Source organism: Uloborus diversus, chromosome 1 (genome assembly GCF_026930045.1).
Source record: "Uloborus diversus isolate 005 chromosome 1, Udiv.v.3.1, whole genome shotgun sequence".
NCBI classification, from domain to species: domain Eukaryota; kingdom Metazoa; phylum Arthropoda; class Arachnida; order Araneae; family Uloboridae; genus Uloborus; species Uloborus diversus.
Window position 1 is genome coordinate 7,661,891 of NC_072731.1, and position 26,680 is coordinate 7,688,570.

At 33.1% G+C, this 26,680-nt stretch overlaps 1 protein-coding gene across 2 annotated transcripts in view; it reads left to right on the forward strand.

The window, feature by feature from the left end:
* Positions 1-694: 694 nt before the first annotated feature.
* LOC129227885 (FK506-binding protein 5-like) overlaps positions 695-26,680 on the forward strand; it is a 108,259-nt gene continuing 82,273 nt past the window's right edge. For both annotated transcript variants that reach the window (XM_054862507.1, XM_054862514.1), the window contains exon 1: positions 695-924. The gene's annotated coding sequence lies outside the window, so the exon portion shown is untranslated. The remainder of the gene's footprint in view (positions 925-26,680) is intronic.

Consider the following 26,680-nt stretch of genomic DNA (forward strand, 5'->3'; position numbering starts at 1 on the left):
AACGCAAATTCCCACCCAAAAATTTTCTCAACCCACTTTCCCTTTAGTTATTTATTTTTTTAAATATTTTTTATTTATTTATTTTTTAATATTTTTTATTTATGAACTTTTTTTAAAACTTATTTTTAATCACTATTATTTTATTAGAAAAGTTCTGTGCTACGCCAATGACACACACACACACACACACGAACTAAATAAATGTAAACAGAATAAAATAAAATAAAATAAATAATTTGAATTAAAAATAAAATAAATGATATGAATTAAAAATAAAATGAATAATTTGAATTAAAAATAAAATAAAATAATTTTAATTAAAAATTAAATAAATAAATTTAAATAAATAAATAAATAAAAAAATTTAAATGCCCCCCCCCCCAAATGTTTTTTTTTTTTTTTTTTTGATGGCGTCATAATCCCCCCTGTGGGCACCCCTGTTGAAAATCATTGCATTAATCAATCTAAATGTCATTATTCGGCTTTTTATATAGAGAGAAAGACAGAGAAAAATTTAATCTCTATCAAGAATTTAATCTCTAAACTTAAAAATAGAATAGTTGCGAAACGTAAATTTTCGGTCCAAACATTGCTCCATCGAGTTGCCAGACTTGGCGACATTGGCGACGAGATCGACTCTGCCGTCATCCGAGATTTATTGGATGAGTCGCATAATTCGACTCGCATCCGCGGAGAGAGGAGACCGTCGAAAACTCGTCAGTTTCGCGTTCTGCTCGAACCTAAAAAATCGACCTTCGCATGTGCATGTAAAAGTACATGCGCTATTTACGCGTTGCCGGTAATTCCACTTTCGACTTGACGTGATGCGTCTGGGATATTTCCTACACCTGGACGTTCCTTTTTTGAGAAGATAGAAGAAAGTTTTCTCGCGAGAGTGGATTATTACAATAATTGCCGTTGCGGGTGAGTACACATTGTTGCGATAATAATTGTCGAATCAGCCTATTAGAGAGTATTTGTCTGATCGTAAATGGTTATGTGATTATATACAACAGAAAATGTTGGCGATTGTTCATGCTTTTGAGAAAATTCTGTTAGAGTTATTAGTTTAGATCTCAGAAAAACTGATTTGAGAAAACATAACTTTTTTCAATCAGTGATAAATGTTGTTAACGGTAGTTTTTTTTTTCTTTCAACAATCATCATTCTGCAGTGAAAACCGATTTAGTTTTTAACTGACTTCCAAAAGGAAAAAATATTAATTCGTGCGGCATAATCAACCTTTTTTTTTCCTTTTGCCCATCCATAACGTCCTACTACACTACACTGGATGGACTGACTTGGATTATTATTTTTTCTTATTTTGTTCCAGAAAAAAAAGCAATAAAAATTTTATTTCAAGCTTTTTTCTCCAAAAGTGAAAGTAACCGGTAAAGTCAATTAATAGCACCGCGCACTAAATAGAGATCCGGTTTGATTTCTATTAGAGGTCTTGGCAGTGCCGGATCTACGATTTTTCCGAACCGGGGCAAAAATTTGAAATTGACGCCATGATCCATCTTCCTAGAAGTTTTTAACCCTCGTTTCAACGACGCAGAAATAGAGTAAATTTGTCGCCTGGAGCAAGAGCCCCGAATTGCCCTCCCCCTTCCCCTCCTCTACATTCGGCACTGGGTCTTGGTAAAGATGATGTTAGAGATTTTTGGTCGGATGATCTGTATTTCCGAGCTTGGAGCAAATCATGAAACTGGCGCCCACACAAATCTTCCTTCAAGTTTTTATATCGAGTTTTAATGGGGTGGGGGGATTCAGAAATATGGTGAATCCTTCGCCTCTAAAAGTTACCACCCGTGGCAAGGGTCCTGGTTTGCTCTCCCTAGACTTCTCACTCTTTGTATTGAAGTAAGCTGCTAAATAAAATGCTGGAAAAGATGGAATAACCATTTTTATTTGGAAAATTTAATGCTGAATCTTATCTTTACTATTTTACTGTGCCCAATTATTTCTTGTAAGTTTTCTCAAAATAAAAACATCATGTCAAAATACGTTAATCAACTCTTAGGAAATCGCTTTTAATATCAGCAACAGTCCTACAAATTCCTAAATGCACAAATCCAATGTATTCTTAACAAATCTGTTTGTGGTATGGAGAAATTTGTTTTTTGACAGTGCTTATAGCATTGAAATTGAATTGATTTTATCACTTTTTTTTTTTTTGCAATTTCGTATACTTTATTTTCCCTTTCGAGCCTAGTTTCAGCAGTTTATTTTCCTAATTGCTGACATCACGCAGGCTCGACATTTAAAAGTTTTCCAGGGAAGACAAAGGGTTCATAAATATTCAATACATAGTACTACCTCGAAAAACAGCAAAAACCGTCCACACAGAGCTTAATTTGAATGAGAGCTTACAAGGACTGAGTTCAGTGGCGGATACAAGGGGAGGGTCATGGAGGTCAAGACCCCTCCCCCCTCCTTAAACCGTCGACATCAGCATCCGTCCACATTGAGTTCAAACACGTTATGCTTAACATATAAACGAAGTGCTATTTATTGACATCCAAGAAGTTTCAGAAATTTTCCGCACCTAAAACCGTTGGTTCTTTTATGAAGGGGAAGGAGGGGGAGCATTCTTCAGCATGACTTCTGCAACCATAAAACGGTAGTCTGTATCCACCCTTGACTAAGCTCCTTTTCCTCTTTTGAATTACGTGTAAATTTTAGCATTTCAGAGGAAATTCAGACTATTTTACGTGAAAAATAAGATCTGAGGATTATTATATGACTCTTAGTCTTCTTTTGTTTGAAATTACGCTCTGCGCCCACCATTTAAATAAATTGATTTTTCGAGACCAGGGAGATAACTGTCTCCTTTTCACCCTCCAAAATGATTGGCCCGGCTGCAGTGAGTTATTTTAAGTTATTTTTGAACATGATTCATTTTCTGTCTCTTTATTTAATAATAAAAACTGGAGACTGGAACTTTCACAACAGGCGTCAATAATAATAACTACTTCCCGGGCTTGATGACCGTGGTCCATGAAGGACGTTTCTGGCTTATTCCGGATCAGTTCGACTTCAACAATAATCGGCGGTAGCCAGCCGCACCCTTGATGGCCACCCGAAAAGTAGTTATCTTTTTATTTGTTTGCTTCGCGAATGTTTCTGTAACTGTTTTTTTTTTACTTTTTTTGCATCAAGTACTACTTTCTCTAGTCAGGAAACAGGAATCATTACATTTGGAGTAACGTTTTCTTACAAGGAATTCAAGAATATTATTGGTGTTTTGAACAGGATAATTATGCACATTGCACATGTCTGTGACTGTGAGTCGAACTGTAAAACTTTTTTTTCTCTCTTTTTCTTTAAGTATGAAAGTAAAACTAGGATGCATGCCTTTTTTCAAATACTTATACAGAAAAATCTGCTATTTTAAAAAGTTTTCTCAAATACTGTGAGTAAAAACTTATGCCGAGAAAAGAAATGCGAAGAACAGTTGGAAAGAAAGAAATTTAAGTGCTTTATTAGTCGTTGTTTTCAGTTCTGCAATCGTATGAAGGTTAATATATGAGGTGGGACATGAGAAAAGCTTGACCGTAGTCATTTTGAAGTGACTTTAAATAATACAAATAATTAATTTTATTCTAAATAAAACAGACACCTTCTAAGGCTTTAACCTGCAAAAGGTCGAGTGTAATGTATCACAATAAAAAGCACTGCTTTACTTAACAAAATTTGCTGTTGTTGTTATTTGATATTAATCTCCCATGACTATAGTCAAATCTGGTATCAAAAGGGGGAGGCATAGCATAAATTTCTTCCCTGACCAGTCCTAAAGAGTCCGAGACATAATCAGGCGATGACTAGTGTTGCTGGCGTTTGGGACAGAGAGTCTAAATGTTACTTTTAAAAGTTAAAATTATTTTACGATAGCAGGAGCCTCTAAAACTGGAGACAAGTATAGCGAAGACCCAAGACAGCCAGGGGCTGACTAACTAAAAGTGGGGCCCTAGGCCCACATTAATTTCGAGGCCCCCTGAAGACTCTATAGCCCGGTCCAAATGCATTTCTGGGGGTCACTTTGTCTATCACAGAACTGTATAAATCATTTATTATGTGCATTCATGAATCACCTTCGGGGCATTTCATAGTTGTGACATGGTAAATTCGCTGCTGGCAGAATTAATAAAAATTCTCCTACAAGAAAGTTTCTTCCAACTGAAAAGTTCTTATTTTTTTATTATTACAAAAAAAAAAAAAAACATGTATTTTTCATACACTTGTAATGCTATGCATTATTTTTTAAGTAATTTGTGGCCCCTTAGGAAGATAGCGCCCCAGGCTTAAGCCTAGTTGGCCTGTGCAGTAATCAGGTCCTGAGGACAGCTTCAGTACTTCCAACTACAATACCGCCAGTCACCGCCAAGCTCTCGGCTGTTGAACGGCCCCACATGAGGTCTGAGCCTTGATCTCTCAATCCGAAGAGTTCCAAAAGTTGCTACCCGTTAACTTTCGAAGTGTTTTCTTTCTTTCCTTTTTTTTTTTAGTGTAGACTTGTTACATTATGGGAAGATAACATTTCCGGGCTTACTGGCCGTGGTCTAGTTGGAGTAGAAATTCCAGACGTTTCGGCTTGCTTTGCTGCAGCCATCATCAGTGGTTTGAGTTTGGTGAGACTGATTTAGACCGCGGCCAATAAGCCCGGAAATGTTATCTCCCCATATTGACGCCGGCCGTGAAAGCCTTAAACAGTATTTAACTTGTTACATTCTTACAACGTTTATCCTTTGAAATTATTATCAACAACATCAAAAAGTAAATAAATATCTAACGAACAAACGAGGGGGAGCTGAGCATAGATTCAGGCCCTGACTTAAGGTTTATTATAGTGAGGCACTGCCGACAGACATGTGAACAGATTGTCCAGGGATGGAAAGTGAGGAGCAAAAACCGGCGAAAGTATATAAGGGAATGAAAGTCGATTGACCCCTTCCTTTGTGTACACTCCCTCAGAGGGCGTTGAGCGGATGCCAGCTGACGGAGCAGCCAGACGTGGATTCTCTAAAATTAAATGGCCGTGAGAGAGAGGAACGATGTGTTTGCAGTTTATTCTAAGAACACAGATGGAGGAACAGGGTTCACCGTTTTCGGCTGTAGCGAGAATGCATTCTAAGACTTCGGGAAAGAAAATAAATAAATGAACAAAATAACTAAGTATCATTGGCTTAAAATCAATGAAGTTGCGTCAAGTGAAATTAACAATTTTCTCTTCGCTCGACAAAAAGTGAAAACTTTTCGCAGTTTTTGCTGGTTTTATCAAAATTTTTCGTTGTAATATTGTATGTGGAATTTTTGGGATGTCTACATTTTTCTAACATGTTGAGCGAAATTGCTTACGCATTTCCGTTTTCCCCTTCGAACGAAGTAGGATTTTCAAAAGGAAGCAAAGTTATTATTTATTTCTTTATTCGAAAAAGGTATTCCTTGATTACCGAAGTGTTTGATTTGTCAAAAATTGTGTTTTGGAAACATTTGTTTCAAAAACTGTTCTATCTGCGACCTTTCTTGTTAATTTGTAATTTCTGAGATTTCTTGCTCCTATTTAAAATTGTGTTTAAGATAGAAATTGAAAATCATAGTTATATTAATCGAAGTGGAAAAAAAAACTATAAAATAAGCACAAATTATCGAGAAAATGCCTCATATAGCTGTTTTAAAACAAAAATGCTCAATACACAACAAAAAAGTTGCGAGAGAACACGACTTTCAACGAGTTGATGTGTGCATCACATGACTTCCTTTTACTCCAATTTAATGTCATTTCCCTATTATTGGCAATTTTAATGTGATTCAATTCTTTACTCTCTAAATATCACCAACAGTGGACAAATTAAAACCAAATTTAAAAAAAAAATCGCCAGATTTGTCGCTAAATTGGCGACAAAACTTGGCGACCAAAAGACTGGCGATATATCGCCAAGTGTCCGACAAATTATAACACAACTTGAGTTTACATCGAAATTAATGATTTCCCCCAAAAAAGGGGCAAAAGACCCCTCCCCACCCTTAGGAACATCCGAATGCAACCAAAAGGGAATATGCACAGCTAGACCCCACTAGGAGTCTACGTACTAAATTTCAACTTTCTAGGACATACCGTTTTTGAGTTATGCGAGATACATACACACATACACACATACGCACATACATACGTACATACGGACGTCACGAGAAAATTCGCTGTAATTAACTCGGGAGTCATTATTATGGATATTTCGCGTGTCTGTACGTTCAATGGCATATATCCACGTGTGATCGGGTCGAAAAAAAACTCAACATTCATTAGGGGGTGAGAAAAATGGAAATTAAGGCCGATTTTTGAGTGAAAATTTTTCGCGAATAGAATACTTCCTTTTTTGTAAAAGGAAGTAAAAAGACTGCGTTCACAGAAGGGATATACCGGGAGCTAACACACATTTTGGCCAGAAGGTTTGCCACTGTGTCACTTTTGGGAATTTTCTCTGGAATTAAAATAAAAGTTGAGCGCATTCCCATTTGCAGTCTGCTGCTTGGCACCAATTTATTTGTTCTTCCACAAGCCAAAAAAGTGATTGACGTCACTAAATGACACATTTCTTTGTTTACATCTAGTCGATCTCTCTCATGAGCGCAGTGTAGCTTAATAGTTATATAGTTAATTCAATGAAATATTTAATCGAGAGCTAATGATTGCCAAATTAAGGTCATTCCACGTCCAATACGACTTTATTCGGAAAATCATTACTTTATATTGATGGAGGAAATTAAAAGGTATAATAGTGAAAAAAAAAAGAGTGGAACTGAGCATTATATAGAGCACTGTTCTATTAACTGTTCTTGTTATAGAGCACTGTTCTAGTATATTTCATATACTAGAACATTGTTCTATTAACACCTTTAAAAATTTGGACATAAATTGCTCTTTATGGTGTTTCACTAAGTATGCTGCAGACAGTAACTACAACTACTAGCACCTCATTATATAAAACAAGTATATTTTAACAGTAAATATATTTTTGCAGTGGGCATAGTTCATGTAAACTACTCATTGTAAATATTCCTTTCGGAAAATATTTCTGAAAACTGGAAACAAGAATTATAGTTGCATTCAAATCTCTCATCTGCGTACTGTGTCAAAATTTGACAGTAAGTTATAGTAACTGTATTAAAAATAATACTTTATTTCTTTTAATTTCCGTCATTGTTCTTGTTCTTGACTCATCTTACTTGTAGTGTTTAAGGGATTACAGTACCTCAAAAATGATGAAACGATCAAAACAATTTTTATTGCTTATTTCAAAACTAAAAACTATTCTGAACACAGGGGAAAAGTTTCATTGCTTTAGTTCAAATATTTTAAAAGTTATGAGTGGTTTTAGGTCATGCTCGCTATGGGTTCTTATGCAAAAGAAAAACTTTAGATTGCTTTTTCTCGATGATGGTTTTTTTGTGTTTTCATGTTATTAGAGTCCCTAAGGATTTTTTTCTACTAAAGATAGAGCTTTAAAGTTATCCTTTCCTGCAATTGGGATAATATATTTGACAACACTGCATTGGAAAAGCATTTTATAAATTACTCAAATGTTCAGAGATTGTTAAACCTTTAAAAACAAAAATTTTTTTAAAAAAAACTATGATTTTTTACATAATTAATCACAGAAATTTTCTAATAAACTCATAAGCAAATGCATGCACAGATTTTTAGAGATGATTATAGAGATCGTTTAGCAAAAAAACGTTTTTTAAATTAGTGCAAAAATAAAAAAGCCTGAGGGATTTTTAAAAATTGAAATTTTTCTCTATTTCTTGAATTTTTAAGAAATGTAGGCAAGTTTTTTAATTTTGAAAATAAATTATTGATTACGAAATAAGTATGCATGTTATGGTTTCAAAGAAATATGAAATGTATTTAAATTAAAGAAAAATGTTTGAAAGGTACTGTGACCCCATAAAAACTCAGCTCAAAACATACTTAACGCGTCACTCACTGGGTGTAACGTTTCATGCAAAAAACAAAAGATGTTTTTAATGCCTATTAAACCAAAGTACTAGGAAATAAAACTGTTTTCCGATACCCGACATGCATAATAATGACTAACAGTGCTTCAGTGAACATAAAAGTTAGCCGCGCCCTGTACTTCAGTGGTATAATTTTTCAAAGATAATTAGAAACAAATTATTAATTCTTAGGCGTTTGCATAAATTGCGACGTGGTGTGTTATAGCTATCTTAAGATTTCTCATTAAAAAATGATAATAATTAAATTGAAAAAAATAATAAAACAAACACACAAAGTAATTCAAATTAATGAAAGCAATATAGTTTGAATAGGCAAATTTGGTCGTTAAACTGAGTTCATTGCTACCGTGATCGTACGTTCGTAAAAATTTTATTTTATAAAGGGTTTACGATTTTACATGAAACCTCCTTCGGTACATTTTTAGGCTTCACAACTTAAAACAACAAAATAACGCATTCGGTACTTATTACTATTCAAAAAATCTCGAATAACCACTTGCATTTATAGTTATCATTTTATGAATTTTTAGTAGAGCTGCACCGAATACCATTTTTTGCGGAATAAACTATTTTTTTACCGAATATTCGTTTAAAATCCGAACCGAATATTCAACCGGATACCGAATATTTGGTTAACGCTTTTTAACTGTATATTTGAATTTTTCACCTACAGTCGACTCCCGCTACAACGCGATTCGACTTACGTCAAATGGCTATATAACGCGCCTTTTCACCAGTAAATAATTTTTGACCTAACGCGAATTCCTCGTCCACAACACGAAAATTTTCAGAATGCATTCGCGGTGGTAAAGCATCAAATTTGTTATTGGCTACCAAAAATATTTTTTTCGTGAATGGATCTTCAACCCTTTAGCATCACTGGCAGCGAAAATTTCCACACCGTACTAGTCTGAACATAGCTTTGTTTGTGTATATACAAATAACTACTCCGCATTTACCATATTTTTTTTCATTCTAAATGCGAAAGTTGATGAAATATCTAATTTGTGAAGACAGAAAGAAAAATCTAAAGTTTCTGACAGTTAAACAAACGCTAAAGATTGTCGATGTGCTTGAACAACTAAAAAATAACAACTAAAAAATGGGTCGAACATAGCACGATAATTAGATGTGAGTGAATTTTCCATATGTACAATTGAAAGTCAAGAAAATGAAATCCGTAAAAGTTCTCCGAGTAGTGTCTAAGCAAAATGCAAATATGAAAATGAAAGCTGCTCTTTTGTATTGAGGATTAAAGAAATCAGGAAGAGAGAGAGGTGTTGCCATAGATGTAAACATAATAAAAGAACTAGCGAAGCAGCTGTATTAAAAATGTATTGGAATAACGATTTCATTACGCAGCATAAATCCATCATCTTTTTTTTTTTTCAAGTTACAAATATTATTACTGGATCTACTGTACAGTATTATTATCGAACATAATTGTATTATAACTACATACTGTACGTACCGTACTGGTTTATTTTATGTCTCTCTTTCCCGCTGATCACCGATTTTGTGCATCGTAACAGTATTTTATGTTGATCAAAACAGCTTTTTAAAAAATACAAATAAAAATTCAGTTTTTTATGTAAGAAACAGTAATGTGTAGTTAAAAGGAATGGTTTAAAACAGTTTGAGGTGGTGTGAACAAGTGTCTAAAATAATTAGGTACAATTATAAAAGAATTTACACTTATAACCTTTTCCACAACGCGAAAATCCGACTTATGCTAAGGAGTCTTGGAACGCATCACTTGCGTAAGTCGGGATTCGACTGTATTTAAAATAGAAATATTTTATCTATTTTGGTAAGTGTAAATGTATTTCTATTTAGCATTGTAAATTTATATACATTAAGAATAATTATTAATTTAAAATAAATCATTCTAAAAGCAAAACAATTTTGCACAGTAAATAGCTAGTTTAGTGTTTATCTGTAATTCGGTGTAAATGGATTGTAAATGTCCCCCTCTTTATTTGATAACTGGTAAACATGCTAACTTGTTATGCCATAAATAATCTTGCAATCATCTGAGATACAAACCGAAGTTGCTTAAAACATAATTAAATTACAACTTATTCAAGTGATTTTCAGCTGTCTTATTTTTTTCCGTAACTGATAAATAGTTTTATTATCAGTAAAATTGAGCCATGATATTCAAAGGTGGCAAGATATTTTAATGTTTTGTCTTTAAGTGCAAACATTTTTTGTATTTAATTAAGTGCATTGTAATCAATGTTTTTTAAACTTTGATTACAATGATTAATTTTAGTTTGGTTGTTTTAAAACAATATTTAATATTTCATATGGGGTAAAACTTTAGAAATGAAAACAAAATAGCAGTTAAAGTTAAATAGAGGCAATTAATTGACTTTAACTTTGAATGTGATAAAATTAATATGTTCTTAATTTATTTTATATTAAAATACTATACTATAACTTTCATTTATTGTATTAAAAAAAGTATGTTTATCTACTAATTATCGAACGTTTGAATTTGTTTACAATTCGGTTGCCGAATACTGAACTATTCGACCGAACCGAATATTCGAGATGGCTGCCGAATATGCAGTATACCGAATACCAACCGAATATTCGGTTCATCTCTAATTTTTAGAAATTTCGCTCACTTTTGGTGAATTTCTTCAGATTTTTTTTTTTTTTTTTGTGCGTGAATGAGATAGTCTTTTGAATGTGATGACTGTGGTATAATAATTTTTTGTGCAGTTTTGTTTTGAGTATTTCTGTTCTAGGGCTAGTGATGAGTTCTACTTATACTTTTCTGCAGAAAGAGATTTCTTTATTTCTTAATTTTGGGTATCTATGTATTTTTTATTTTAGTGTTTTGATAATAGATGCAATAACAATATTCAAGTAAGAGTAGGACAGACAGAAACACAGAAACTTTGGATATAAGTTACCGTGAATGAATCAATTGTATTATAAGTGTCAGTGGCGCACACAAGGGGGGGGGGGTCCAGGGGATCCGGATCCCTCCCAAAGGTCTTGCTTTTTTCCCGATTGATTACGATTCTGTGTATTTTGTACGTAAAATAAATTCAAACAAAGGTAACATTAATTTCAGTTCTAATAAGTGAAAAAAAAAATCCTCATGATAAAAGATTTTTTTTAAATATTGCGCATATTGCTTTTCCTATAACGAATTGCCTATTACAAGCAGAATGGTGATTATAAATGAATACACTAAAAAACCATGTTTTAGTTTTGTAATTACAGATTACACCAAATGAGATTCTATGAACTTCTAAATCATATGGTGCTTCTGCAACGATGAATTTGATTTGTTGAATCCATTTTTTTATTATGAGAAAAGTTAATGCTTATATATTTTGCTGTCTGGTAATTTATTTAAGTATATTTTATTAAATAACACTAATTGTTTATTCAATAGTTTATTTTTTACTGTTTTTTGTTCTCGAGAATGGAAAAAATCAAGTCAATATGTTTGACTGCGTATTGGGGATATGATATGAGACTGAGGCTTTCGATCTTGGACCCTCCCCTTGCAAAATTCCTGTGTGCGCCACTGATAACTGTTAAACATTGTATTATAACTAAATGCAGTCATGCGCTCATATTTGTTTGAAATGCGCACACTTACTTTTCATCTACAATGACTTTTCTATTCAAAGTTATTTATTGTAAAAAAAGAGAGAAAAAAAACTCGACACAAAAAGGACGATTCCTGAAAATTTACGTCATTGTAAAAGCATAGCCAGAGCGTTGAACTCAAAATTGAGTGATTGAACAAATCCCGAATTGTCACTGCGAGGATGTCCAGCTGTTCCTCTCTTTTTAAAATCGTTTCTTTTTCTTGAAACGTCACGAAAAGATGTGGCTTACGTCACAGCTGAGAAGAACAATGGAATAATTTGAGAAGATCATCTTAAAGCATATAAAAACATAATTTATTTTTTCTTTTTTGCTAAAGCAGAAGCCCGGTTTTGTTTTGTTGGTTAAGGTTGAACTACGAAGGTTTTCTTATTTTAAGTTTTTTGTGCAATCGAGATTATCGCTTATTGTTCTTCCATTTGACGTTCCAATTCCAGGAGGGCCCACCTAAGGGGGGGGGGGGTCATGGTGAAGACTTTGTCATTGACATTTTAGTGGGATGTTTTCAAGGGTATTTTTCCGTTTTTTGGGGGGAGGATTTTGTTCTTCGGGGGCTTTGTACTCTTTGGTTGGAGGAAGGAGGAGTACGCTTTCACTTTTGGGTGGGGGGATGAGCACCTTTGCTGTTTCTTTTTCCTATTGAAGAGATCAATATTTTGTAACAGCCTTGTAATACACTATAAAAAGTATTGGTATGAGATTTATAAATAATTTCAGTTAAAAATAAAATGAAAAAGGAATGGGGTTGTTTTTATCAGTTAAACGTACTACTTTTAGTAACTGAAATCGATAGAATGAGCAAAAAAAAAAAAAAAAAAAAACATGAAGCGAAAAAATACTTTTATTTTCAAAACGGTTAATTTTTAATCAATTTTTTTAAATGTTCGATTTTTGAAAGAAGGCGTGGACTTTATGACGTCACAAGTGATGAACTTTGCCGCGCAAATCCACTGGCGCGCTGAATGCTTACGTTTGCTGCCTACCACGTGTCCAGCTTATGATAATTCAGAAGCGAATTAAATATTGCGCTCTACGCTTGCTATCAACCATGTCGTTGCCAGTTCATGTGAGTGAAGAGGCTAATTAAATATTGCGCTCTGCGCTAATGGCATAAGTAAATGCCATTTCATCACTTGTGACGTCATGTGCAGAAGCGAAAAAAATTAAATTGAATCTGCGCACCGATTAAAACAATTAATAAAAAATATTAACTTTGTCAAATAATTTTAAAAATGCTCAAATCCTTTGTTTTTAAGCATGTTCTTTCAGAAAAAAAATACTTTTAAACTTTCGGAAACGACCCCATTATTCTGCTGCTACATTTTAAGCAATCAAGATTTCTTATCCATTTCATATTTTCGTGGGATGACACTAGGTAATTAAATTAATTCATTTTAATGTTCTTTCGTTTTTGAAAATTTTCCACAGAATTTTTTATTTTTAGTATTACAATTGCGCACGTTTCTTATTGTTTAGATTTTTCTTTTTTAATGATAATTTTTTCATGTGTTATGGTATAACATATACATGGTATATTTCCTTTAATTATTACGATTTATTAGTTTTCTTTTTCAGGATATGTAATTTAGTCAGAATAAAAAAATATTAAAAGGAAGGTTAAACTTTACTCAAAGTTATAACTTAAAAAAATGAAGTAATCAACTTCAAACCAAGAAAATTCTTTAAAAAAAAAAAAAAAAAAGCAAAAACTTCTAGAAACAAATTCAATATAAAGATTGATTTAAAGTTACAGTCTTTGCAAAAGTGTGAACAGCTTTGAACTTAAACAGCTGCTTGAAACAACCAAAGGAATATTAAAATAGAACAATAGAAAATTGAGAAGCAGGAAACAATTTAAAATCCAATTTTCCTTTTGCATGACGTTAAAATCACGGGTGCAGTAATTAAGTTCCATTAACACAAAACGAAAATGTGAAAAACTTCTCTTGCACATTCTTGTTGTTAACAATACCGAAAAAAAAAATCATTTTTTAAAAGATAGTTATTATCTTTCACGAATAATATTTCCTCACGTGTAGCTGTTTCATTGCTTTGAGAAAATATTATTCCTGTTTAGAGTTTTGGAAAAACACACTAATCACTTAGATATACATTTTTTAAAAAATCATTGAATTCAGGGAAACAATTCTCTACAAAAATGGATTTACTCAGAAAAAATAAAGGTTAGTTTTTAATTGTTACTCGTAGTACAAGTAGTTTATAATCGGAGCGATGTTTTTTTAGTTAATAAAACTTTCGGATACAAATTTCTACCAATTTAATCAATCCTTAAACATTTAGAAGTTTTTCGATTTTTATTTGTCATACAAGTGAGAAAACTTAAATATCGCTAAAATTATAATTCAGCGCTTATTAAACTATTCAATCTATAGTTGGAACAAACCTAACCTGGCAGCGTCCTTATGCTGTGAATAGGATCAGCCTTCACAATGCTACCTGGTAAGGTTTGCCTTAAATATATTTTTTTTTATCAAATTCTGCTCAAATAATACTCAATCATCTCACTAAAAGACTCAACATTTAGTGATAATGTAAGGTAGCGGTTTTATAATGTCCAGATCTAGCGAGTACATAAATGACAGAAATTTTCGCCACTACACAAGCCATGATAGTTTTTTAAGTTTGAACATTTTTTACTAAGGTTTCAAAAGCACGAAGTTTAGATACTAAATAAACATTTCTAAGCCATTACTTACTTTTCATAGTTGGCGGTTCTACGAAAACATAATCCTTCCATCATTCAACGCATAAAATAAAAAAAAGCAAACATTAATCACCTTGGAAAGTACAAAAAAAAAAAAAAAAAGAAAAAGAAAGAAAGGGGGAAAAAAAGAGAAAAAAGGACATTATACATCACGCGTTTCTTTTCGTTCTTTTTTTTTTTTTTTTTTTGTCAGTCCTGTTATTTTTTTCAATGAAAAACCTGTTGAAAAGTAGGACGGCTAATCACAGTAATTAGCAAAGCTAGGGAATTCGTTTAGTTTCTGTAAATGGAGTTTCTCTGCCGAATCATAGGAATTGAGTGGAAGAGATTTTACCGTTAAATGAGCGAAGGAATGACTGACTGGAAAGGGAGGACATGTTTTTGATCACAATAACTAGGAGGTTCCACCCCCTGTTCGCTGCCACACATCAACCCCCGAAGATTGCTTTCAATCTTATTTGGTTCGTGAAGATTTAAAGCGCCTGTTAAGAAGAATCGAATTAAAATATAATTACGATTGGAATAAAATTTAAATTACACTCTCCTTCCCGTAGAAAATAGTTTAGTAAATAACTCATTAAATATAGAAAAATATAAACTCCCACTCTGAAACAAAAAGAACTTGGTAAAAATACGCAGAGCAATGTTGTTTTTAAAGAAAGGCTTCAAAGAGCCGAAATAAAAGGGGCTTACATCTGCAAGCTCCCTTTTTTTTGCTACAGAAAAGGATTTCCTTGCAACGCCGAAACACGTATCTGTAGCAATCTGCAATTTTGTGCAATTAAACGTTGCTATACCTTTCAAGCACAAAGGTATTTTTTCAACTCTTCCATTCTTTTGTGCCAGAAATTTGAAATTTTTCAATGTTTTCCGAGTGGAAATAAATCCTTAAACGGTTTTTTCCCCCTTTTTCAAAATTTCCGCTTTTTCTCCCGACGCAAATTTTGCATAAATACAGGTAGTTATCAAAATGATGGAAACACCTGAGAAAAAAAGTGACATTTTTGAAGGCGCTTTGTAAGTAATAAAGAATAAAATTAGATATCTGTTTTTTTATAAATATCAACTATATATTTGGTATTATTTGGTGGTTTAACGGATATGGACGTCTTGGATTTTTTTCAAGCACGTGAAATGTCGGACCTCTCAAATTTTTAAAGAGGCTAAATTGCTGGAGCGTGTCCAAACATTTCAACTTTTTGGCGCATCTAAAAGTACAGTATCTTAAGTCATGACAGCACGCACACAGCGCGTTAAGATAAGTTTGGCAAAGCAAAATAGTGGGCGGAAAGAGAAGTTCAGTGAAATAAACCGACGGGCATTGAAGTGGATTGTAATGTCTATAAAGCGAACAACAGCAGCAAAAGTGACCAAAGAACTCAATCACCATATAGAGTCACCAGTGTCCCAGTGTGAACGATTCGAGTTTGAAGGGCACCTTTATAAACAGAACATTTACGTCAGAGTAGCGATTCCCAAAAAAATTTTTCCAAGTGTTTCCATTATTTTGATAACTACCTGTTACATAGTTTATTGGTGCTTCTTCCGGTTCATGCCATCAAATACAATAATAAGCTATCAATAAGTGCGGATCAGAAAAATAGAGAAAATTTCTCTCAAAGTTACACTGACTGTACGTGAAAGTTAATTTCGTGTTCCGCTACATCGAGCGGGCCGGAGTGGGGCAAGTAGGAAGAATGTGAAAACAAATCCAAGGACGATGAAATTAATCACTCTTCATTTAATACCCATTGTTGTGTTTTAAAATAGCGGAAGTCGAAATTTAATTCCGAAACACGCCAAGTTTGGCGACAAACGGATGCCGGCGCGATGACGTCGTCATTCGTCACGGGTTATGAGTTTGAGAGCAATCCTTGTTCTTATCACAGGAATTCATTGCTTCTATGTTGAAAAGCTACGTCACTTCACAAAGAACCTCATTTTTTGATAGTGACTAATTGTGTGATAATCAGAAAAGAAGCGTCTTGTGTTTAATTTTTCGGCACAGTCATTCTGGGTAATTTTTAACCCCTTCAGTCGGAATTATGAAATATTGGGCCAAAAATGTTGATGTTTGGTACACAGTGTACTATGGTAAAGGGTATCTTATAGACAAAATTTTGAGTTTGTAGGAGAAAAATTAAAAGAGTTATGGCACGCCCAATATTCCGGACTTATATTTTTGAAATCAATATTTCATATACAAAAACGATAAAATACCGAACAAACTTCATTATAAAATGTTCTACAAACTATTATAAAACATAATATAAGCGTTTGAAACGATTAATTAAAGATCATATATTTTTTAAAAAATCAGGAAAAAAACCTCGCTTTTCAGATGAAAATCCATGGTTGGAAAAATAAGCCACTCTCTATCTCTCAATCCTTATATGTCAGGGCTGTCCATCCCAAAACGAAAAATTATTTCACAGAGTGTAATAAGCAGAGTGTAAAGAGTCAACTACAAAAAAAAAAAAAAAATCAACTAATTAAATCAATTATTAAATGATTAGCAGCTGTTTAAAGTGTATGTCCGGTATACCGGACACCAGGTCTGAAGGGGTTAATTATGTTATCGCATATTTTATATTGTTTGGCACATTTCACTTAACAATATACAATGGTGTAAATTTACTCACAAGCACTCATGTCGTGAGATTATGCGCCAGATCCCTTGGGTATTCGCTTGACTTTTTAAATGTCCTCGGCAACGTTAAATCTCCAGTGCAGTTTTGCATCGTAGTGTGTTGTTACTGCTAAAAAAATAAATTTAGTTCTGCTCTGGGGGCGACTGCAACTTTACAGCCGCTGCACTGGATTCGCCACCACTCGCACCCGCCCCCTCCCAAAGAGTTCATGGTTTAAACATTGCCAATCCTAATGTAGTAGTTTAAACATTTGTTTTGGTCAAAAAATAAAAATAATTTGAACTTTGACATCTTGAATTCAAATTAGGTTTTTCGCAATCACGAGTGTGTGTGGGGGGGGGGGGTATGTTTGTTTGTGTGTGGGCGGTTTGTGTATGTGTGTAGGCATGTGTGTATGTGGGTAGTTGTGTGTTGGTGTGTCTGTATGTATGCGTGTGTGTATGTCTTTGTGTGTAGCTGTGTGCTGTGTGTATGTGTTGGTGTGTCTGTATGTATGCGTGTGTGTATGTCTTTGTGTGTGTAGGTGTATGTGTGTGTAGATGTATGTGTGTGTAGGTGTAGGTGTGTGTAGATGTATGTGTGTGTGTAGATGTATGTGTGTGTAGGTGTAAGCGTAGGTAAGTAAGTGACGCAACCTGGAGACGGTTTTCGCTAGAGGAGCAGCATCGTGAGGCGGCCGGCCGGTCGACGGTGGTGCTGCAGAGGGTGCTGGCGGGAAAATAAAATCATAGCACATCAAAACAGTCAAGTGAGAACAATAAGCAATCGTGATTGCTCAAAAAAAAAAAAAAAAAAAACTATACATTGTTAACTGTTTTGGTGCAAAAAAAAAAAAAACTCCAATAGGTAATTCTGGTTAACCTAGTGGTTTAATTTATTATGGAGGAATGAATTATACCTATAATCGTGTTCAATTACGTACATAAAACAAAAGCTAACTTTTTGGGATGAAGTAGCAAACGGCAGGGAAACAATATATCAGTTCTGTTTTATTTTATACCATTTAGAATATGGGACATTTTTGTATTTAAAAAATTACGAAACATTCAAATGTAATATTGAAAAAAACTACATTTGCCATTTTTTTTCTTCCATTTTCCACAATGCTCATAATAATAATAATAATAATAATATATAATATAATTATATTAATAATATTTATTATAATAATATTGTAATAATTTATATAATTATATTAATATTATTATTATTATTATTATTATTATTATTATTATGGAAATAGAAAGTGAAAATATGCCTGACTAAATTTTTGCGGTGTATTCCCGTTTTACAATGCGTGAAACACGTTTGTAGAGAAGTTAAAAATAACTCTATGTATCATTTATTATAGAAATCTTACGATGTTGTTCGCAAAATAAAAATAGAGAGTATTTCAACGTTTAGAAGTTTTATTTTTCTACTTCATTGTTGTACTCTTTTGATTAATATAGCTCATTTTACGTTTCATTTCTCGCATAGTTCAAAGTTATTCTAACCAGGAAACCACACGAATAGTGTAATGATGAAAAAAGTTGAAATAGGAAGCAGTCGAAAGAATATATTGAGACATTTTTTGACCAAAAATTATTTGCCCTTGTGCCCCTGTTATCGAGGTTTGATGTCTTAAAGTCTGCCGAAATTTTGAGGAAAGGTAGCCAAATTTGGCGAGTTTCGCTGAGTAATGGAAGACGGATGGATGTCCATCCACAGGCAGACAATGAAATTGCGTAGTATCTTCTAACTTTCCCCGAGTCTTTAAACTTTGCGTTTTTCTTAAAACTTCGGCTGACTTTAGGACCTTATATCTCAATAACGGAGGCACGAGGGCAAATAATTTATGAGTGAAATATAATGACTCAATATGCTCTTTCGATTGCTACCTATTTCCACTTTTTTCATTATTACCCTATTCGCGTGGTTCCCTTGTAAGAAGCAGGATCATTTCGAACCAAATTAATAAATCATTCGAAATTGTCTTTATAGTTATTATTTCTAAATTTTGAATGATTATGCAATATTTCAAGAGTTTTTCTTCGGTTTTACTTCGGTAGCAGATACAATAATACTATTGAAGTGTGCAGTGAAAACGGAGAAAAATCCTGAAACTAACTGTAATGACCGTTTCATATGTTCCTTCTCGAGTCAGCATCAAAGGAATCTTGGAAAAGGAAGAAACGATTGTTGGATTATGTGTTCAACAAATCCTTATTTAATTTCCTTGCTTTATTCTAGTAAAAAGAGAAAATTGCTCGGAACGATGAAATGATAGAATTAAAACTGAATCAGTATTTCCTTTTTTCCTGATATCCGTAGACTATGCGCCATTTAATACAGTGGTTGCAAATCTTGAAAATGTATTGAGTTTTAAATTTTTTTTCTGATTGTTATTTTTGTTCCATGCGTTGAGCTTTCAATATAAAAGGGAAGATATAATAATCTAATCAGTGCGAGACAAATTTTGCTGCATTTTATGCTGTTATGCGAAGTTTTAAGAAAGCCATCGTAATTGTTTTTGTAAAATAAATGTCGGTATTGTTTTGTAAAACAAATTCGAACCTCAGATGATTCAATATTGCATCATAGAATCATGATTTATGATCCATAATGGTTCTGCAATAATTGCTGTAGAAATTACTGATGAAGTGATAAACCACGCCTCCGTTCTCCATCTGAAAATGCAAACACTTCGAAAGATTCTCCTGTGTAAATAAAAAGCTTTTTACATTTGTTGATTCTGGTTGATAGAGATCTTGACAATGGGGTTGTTTCCTTCAGTCAAAAGTAATACTTTTAGTCACTGAAATTGATAGAATAAGCAAAAAATAAAAAATAAATAAAATGGATCCAGAAAATTCATTCATTTTTCCAACAGTCAATTTTTAATTAATTTTTTAAACTGTCCGATTTTTCAAACAAAGCATGGTCTTGCTGACATCACAAATGATGCTCTTTGGCGCATCTTTGTACCATGTTTCCACGTTATGATAATCAAGAAGCGAATTAAAATTGCGCTCTATGATTCCTATCAACCATATCGTTGCCAATACACGTGAGTAAAGATGCGAATGAAATATTTTGCTCTGTGAATGCCGACACAGAATGGCATTTCATCATTTGTGATGTAATCGGCAATGTAAACAATAAAAGCGCACCGATTTAAGTATTTTTTTAAAAATATCAAACTTAAACAAATTATTTAAAAAATAGTTAGATCGTATGTTTTTAAGCATGTTCTTTCAGAAAAAAAAATACTTTTAAAATTTTGGAAACGATCCCATTGTAGCAAATTTTACTTCTCTAGTTTAAGTTTTTAACCTCCGTGAGCGGAAAAAGGAATTCTCTCTACAGCGAAGTGTTTGATCTGTCCTAAGTGATTCAATTCTCTTCGTCATTTTAGAGCGCGTATATCTAACTCTCAAAAAAGGATTCATTTTTTTACATTAGTTTATAGCATGTGCATTCAACATTAAACTATCAAAAACGGATTCGATTTTTTTCCTCTTTAAGTTATAGCATGTGTATCCAATGTTCAACTTAGTCCAAAACTGATTCATTTTCCCCCTTTCATTCTGTAACGAGTACATCCAACATTCAACTTTGTCAAAAACTCCCCCTCTCCCCTTTTAATTTATACAATGTGCATCCAATGTTTAACTTCGTCTAAAACTGGTTAATTTTTTTCCTTCATTTTTTAATGTGTATATCCAACATTCAACTTTGTCAAAAACTCCCCCTCCCCCCTCTATTAATTTAAAGAGTGTGCAATGTGCATCCAATGTTCAACTTGTCCAAAACTGGTTCATTTTTTACCTTCATTTTTGAGCGTATGTATCCAATATCCAACTCTGTCAAAAAAAAAATATTCATTTTCATTTTGAAACACGTACATCCAACTCCGTCAAAAACTAATTCAATTATTTTACTCATCATTTTATAACATGTGCTCATGTGCATTCAACATCCAACTACTCAATTATGTCACCTTTCTTTCTTCGTCGTCTGAAATACTTTTAGCTGAGCAGAAAAAAAAAAAAGAAAGTTGACAGAGAAGGAGGGGAAAAAACCTTCGTAAATTTCTCCCACGGCAGCAATCTCCCATGAAAAAGCTCTGAAATTTCCCCAGGAGCGTACGATATTATTTCGTCTGCATTTTCAGTGCGGACTGAAATCTCCAAAAATACCGCGATTCCTCTCCGTCCTATATATAGGCACCACACATGTGTTGGTGCCTGGAATCTTTACGGAATGGGAGCGAACAGATGGAGGGGTATTTTGGGGGGCAGTCGGAAGCGATTATCAGGAGTTGACTGGCTCTCGAATTGACAATGGGGTGCGTTCTAGTGCTGTGTGGCCTTTTGTTGGGAAAATTACGAGCATACTTAGTCATGTCGGCACGTGGTATTTCCCAAGTGTACTTGTGAGGTTCCTGTTTACGCGAAACCGACAGCATTGACTTCGGGATCCGTCTCTTTAAAACTTCCAAGGATTTTAATAACCGTACATTTTAAAAGTAAATTACTTGAAAAAGCGGAAATTAGTAATTATTTTTGGTCGCAAAATTTGAAATTATCGCTGACCCGTCCGAAGCCCCGTCCGCATCGACCCCACCGAGACCTTCGAGATAGGAAGGCCATCCAACTAGCAAATGACGTCATCGTTTGTCGATCCACAATGATATTGGGAAGTGAGCACTTCGATTAATATTTTGGTTAAATAAAACTATTTGGTTTATTTATCATTGTCTTCTGTTATTTTAGTAGCATTACAAGTTCTACTTTTTCATTTGAAAACATAAAAAAGAACCGATAATCATACATTAAAAAATACACTGAGCTTAATTCATAGTATTTTACATAAAAACATTTATAAATCTTACAAAGTATTCAAATAACTAAACACGATTTTATTTTACAATCATGTTAAAACAAAGAGACAAATAAACACAGTTTTATTTTTCATTATAAATTGTTTTTTAACTAATCGCATTTTAACTACTCGTATATTGTATTGAAACATTAAGTCTTAAGAAGTATTCAAATAAATAAATGAACTTTCATTTTACAATTACATCAAAACAAAAAATAATATTACTATTGTATTTTAATAAGAATTAAATGAAATTTTAAAAAATAAATAAACATTTTTACTTAAGTAAACGGAAAACATGACTGCAATATGTTTCAAAGACATAACATCAAATTAAAGTACGTAATACCAGATTATTAATGTTAACTTAGCTGAGCAAATTAAAGCTTTTAAAAAGACGTGAATGCTTGGGTGCCATCCCCCAAAGTAGACGGTGCCCTACCCCCTTCAATTATGAAAACTTCAAAAAAAAAAAAAACCCAAAACATCTCCATCTTCCTTAAAATTTCAAGGGCACAGTTATTTATAACTATAGCCGTTGAAAAGCTATCATTACTATGAGACTATGATTCCACCACCCCCCCTTCGGTGGGCACTCTCGAAAAATTACACAGGAATTCAACTTGAAAAACGTTAATTAAAGAATAAATAATACAACATCATGAATGCTGTATGTTGTACATCAAAAAAATGTATTCAATATCTAAACAGCCTTTTTTTTTTTTGGAATTCGGCTACTTTTCCATTTTCAGCTTTTTCTGCTGCTAATGATTCTTGTGTGTGGTGGAGGGGGGGGGGGGCTTTAATAGTTCATCATTTTAGGCTTTTGAAAAATTATTTTAAAAAGCAGTAATTGATGACAAAGTAATCTTTTTCAAAAAACTTTTCATAGAATGACCATTTTAGCAACTTTCTTTAATACTTAAAACCTCATATATGTTAAATTTAGATCAAAATTTTGCTGAGTATGCTCTTTTAGGAAATCAATGTGACAGTTTTATGACAGGGGGAAGGGAGGGGATAACAAGAAGTGTGACATCACGCGTTGTTTATAACAATATGCTCATGTTGAACAGCGTTACATGTAACAAGGAGGAGAGGAGGGGGGGGGGATTTGTTCAAAAGTTTGCAACATACTTTATAGACAGCCTCTTAATTCAATTTATGTTAGTTTCAGAGTTCCTGAAAGCTTATTAACAGAAAACCCAAGGAGTTCAAAAAATATGTAGTTCAAGACATTTTGCCCTTTTTAAGCATAAACAAACAAGCATAGAGCATTTGGAAAAAACACGTTGTGTCTCCACTGCTCAAAGTTAATCTTTCGCAAGCCCAGAAATTAAGAATACCTTTAACTTAACCACAATGTGTGCATAAATATCATAAAACTTAAAGACAACAGTGAAAAAGAAACATATATATATTTTTTAATTTACGCACAGAACCAGCTTGTTTGAATAACATTGCAGGGGCGTAGTTGGGGGGAAATGTTTGAGTATCGAACCCACGACCTCCGGCGTTCAAATCTAATCTTCTATCTCAGAACTACGGAAGCCCATCAAGGAATGCTTTTTGATCAAAATAACACATGTATGAAACAATTTAATCGAAACCGAAAATATAAGATTAGTTCAGTTAAAAGTCTGTTTCAATAAACTTTTACATAAAAACTGAATATCAACACCAAGTTACGTTGCTTCTGATAGCAACAAGTATATTTGCAGAAAATTTTGACATATGTATATTGTCAGCTTAGAAAATCCATTTCGAATAAATGCGTGTACAAAGTTGAAAAAATAAAGAAATAAAAAGTTGCAAGTTAACCGTTTCAAATATTAAAGCAGTAAGTATACTTATTACAGTTAGTTTATAGGGGTGTTAGTTGATTTGCTACAGATGTGCACTTTTGCTTCTCTATTATTTAGCCTTAGTTTTGTAAAAATGAAAATTTGCTCACAGCAACATTTTTTAAATCTGAAGTATATTCGATCTATATTCTCACTGCAAAAATTAATTGATTTATTTATTCACAACAAAGTTTTGAGCTTACCATTTTGCTTTTAAGTACCTGAACGAAACCAGCAAGGAAGCGAGCAAGGATTTGAACCCTGCTGGACCGAATGGGTAAAAGTCGTACGCTCTACCAACTAAGCCATCCATCTCCAGCTCTTGCTTTTAACAATGCAAACAGAACTTTCGATATTAACTGAGAGAATTCATTAGTTTTTTTTTTTTTTAACTGCGATTTATTTGAATTTTTTTAACAGGAAAGTGTGAATTTTTCCGCCGAAAGAGGGGAACAAATCTTTTAAATGATTCCTTAGCAAAGAAGTTTAATGATGTATTGAGGAAGAAATGGCGTTCTCACAAAAGCAAAACAGAAAGCACCTTGGAAGAATTTTGAATGAAAATTTGTCGCGCACCTTTCTGTAAACACGGAAATGAAATCACGAAAATTGAGCTTAAAATAACAAGCACTTGCGAAAAAATTATCAAAAAATAATTGGTGTTTTAATTATTCTCCATATTTTTATTTAAAGTATCGTTGGGAGGAGTGAGGGTGACATTGTGACAGAGGAATTAGATTGTGTCACCTATAGATTGTGGCAAAAATGTTAAAGGAATGATACTGTTTTTACAACGGATGAAAGGTTTGAAATGAAATTTGTGCTTTATGTTTCGCACCCACACATCACATTATTAAAATTTCATAGTTCAGATGAACAATTTTCGAACATTAAGAATGCATTATTAGTTTAAGCAACAAAGCCCAACCAGTAAACATCACATCATTTTTTTTTCTTTTTGTGCGTATTGTTATACTTGAAACTAAATCACTTGAAACTATATTATATATTGCGAACCTTGATTTTCTCAAATATTTTTATTATTATTTTTTTATTTTTTAGAAGTGTCACTTTTGTTTCAGTGATGGGATATAATGTGGCACATTCTCACCCCTTTTGACACTAAGTCCTCCCATTCGACAGTAATACTTTATAATTAATAATGAAATAGTAAATAATTGTTGTCAGAAACTCAGTCAAACTTCGTTTAATCGAACTCAAAGGGATCTTTAAAAGTAATTCATCCTAACCATAGTCCCATCCTAACCATGTTCCCATCAATTTTTCTGAGGGTATACTCCTAGTACTCATTACGCTCAATATGTGTATTCGATCATATGCATAATGTGTCAAAATATGAATTTTTTTGAAGCTTGAGGGTATACGCCATATATCTAAGAAATGTTTAAGAGTATACGGCGTATATGGAGTATATACCCTGTGGGAACACCACTGACCGTAGTTTGTCTTATCTGCAAAATAGCGTTATCTGTCAATACGATAGGACCAGGATCGCAAATGCATTTCGTCTTAACAGTTATTTGCTCTAAGCGCGTCCGAATTAACAAGATTTGACTGTATTCATGCGTCATCTTTGATATTTGCGAATTATTAGTTCAGAACCGGGAGTCAAAGTCATAAACAATGAAAAAAGTTAATGAACATGTTACCAGTTGAACTGAACTAACCATTTTCGTAAAAAAATAAATAAATAAATAAATAAATAAATAATAATAATAAATAAAAGAGAGAGAGAGAAGAATTTTTTAATCGCGCGCGCGTTATTATATGCAATACTATTTGTCTTTTGACCACATACGTTTTGATTTTAGAAAAATAAGTGCTAGTCGAAAACTTACTTTCACGTTTCAATAAATTTTAATCCATTTTTGAAATTACTTTAATTTTTTTAATCCCTGTCATTATTGAAATGCATTTATGATAACATAATTTTAACCATATTCATTCAATTTAAATAATATAATGAAGAAGGAATGAAAATTTTAGTGTTTTTTCTTCAGTGAATATAGCAGTAGATGAAATGGTATTTTCAAAATATTATTTCATTATTCTTTTTCCTCCCTCTAGCTGTTTAGAAATAGATTACAACGTACTTGCAGACGACATGGTATGTTGTCATGCATGAGTAATAATGAATGTTAGTTTTGGATTTAATCGAACTGCTCTTTTTATCTGACTGATCATTTGTTTGATAAAAACGAAAACAGCTTCACCATAAGTGATAAACTTATCATTTTAAATAATACGAAAATTTAAAAACACATTTTTGTCGTTTATTAAGGTAAATTATTTTGCTAAATTTTCCTCGACGTTAAATCGATTAAAATTTTAAGAAATTTCCTGTCTGTCGAATACGTGCTTTGCATTCCTTTTAACACTGAGAAAAACGAAAAGTTGACAACTTTTCCGGTTCTATGCGTGGCGCATTTAAATAACTTTAACTCTGCTATAGACTATGTAAAAATTTGGAGACTGCTGATTAGCTATAACTCAAATACGTCATCTATCTTCTTCATAGTTTGGTTTGCATGCTCTAATTACACTATGTGGCAAAAAAAAAAAACTTTAAAATGCTTCTGACATTCCGTCGGCTGATTCTTATGATAAATGACATCCTGAATCCGAATACGACCTCCGTTTTCCCCAAATGCGTACCAATTTTTTTTTAAGGGCCCCCCAAGTTTTTTTTTTTTTTTTTTTTTCAATTTTCTTTAGTTTCAGAGCAATTATTATTATTATTATTATTTTTTTTGGAGGTCAAATGAGCTTTATATTAACTGCTAACATAGTTTTGGCGGGCAAGAGAGGTTCAAAGTTCAAGATTATGGACACCGATCGCAAAAGGGGGGACTTGGGGGGTATACCCCCAACCAAATATTAGAAAAATCACGAAAAACGATCTTTTCGTTCTGTTTTTT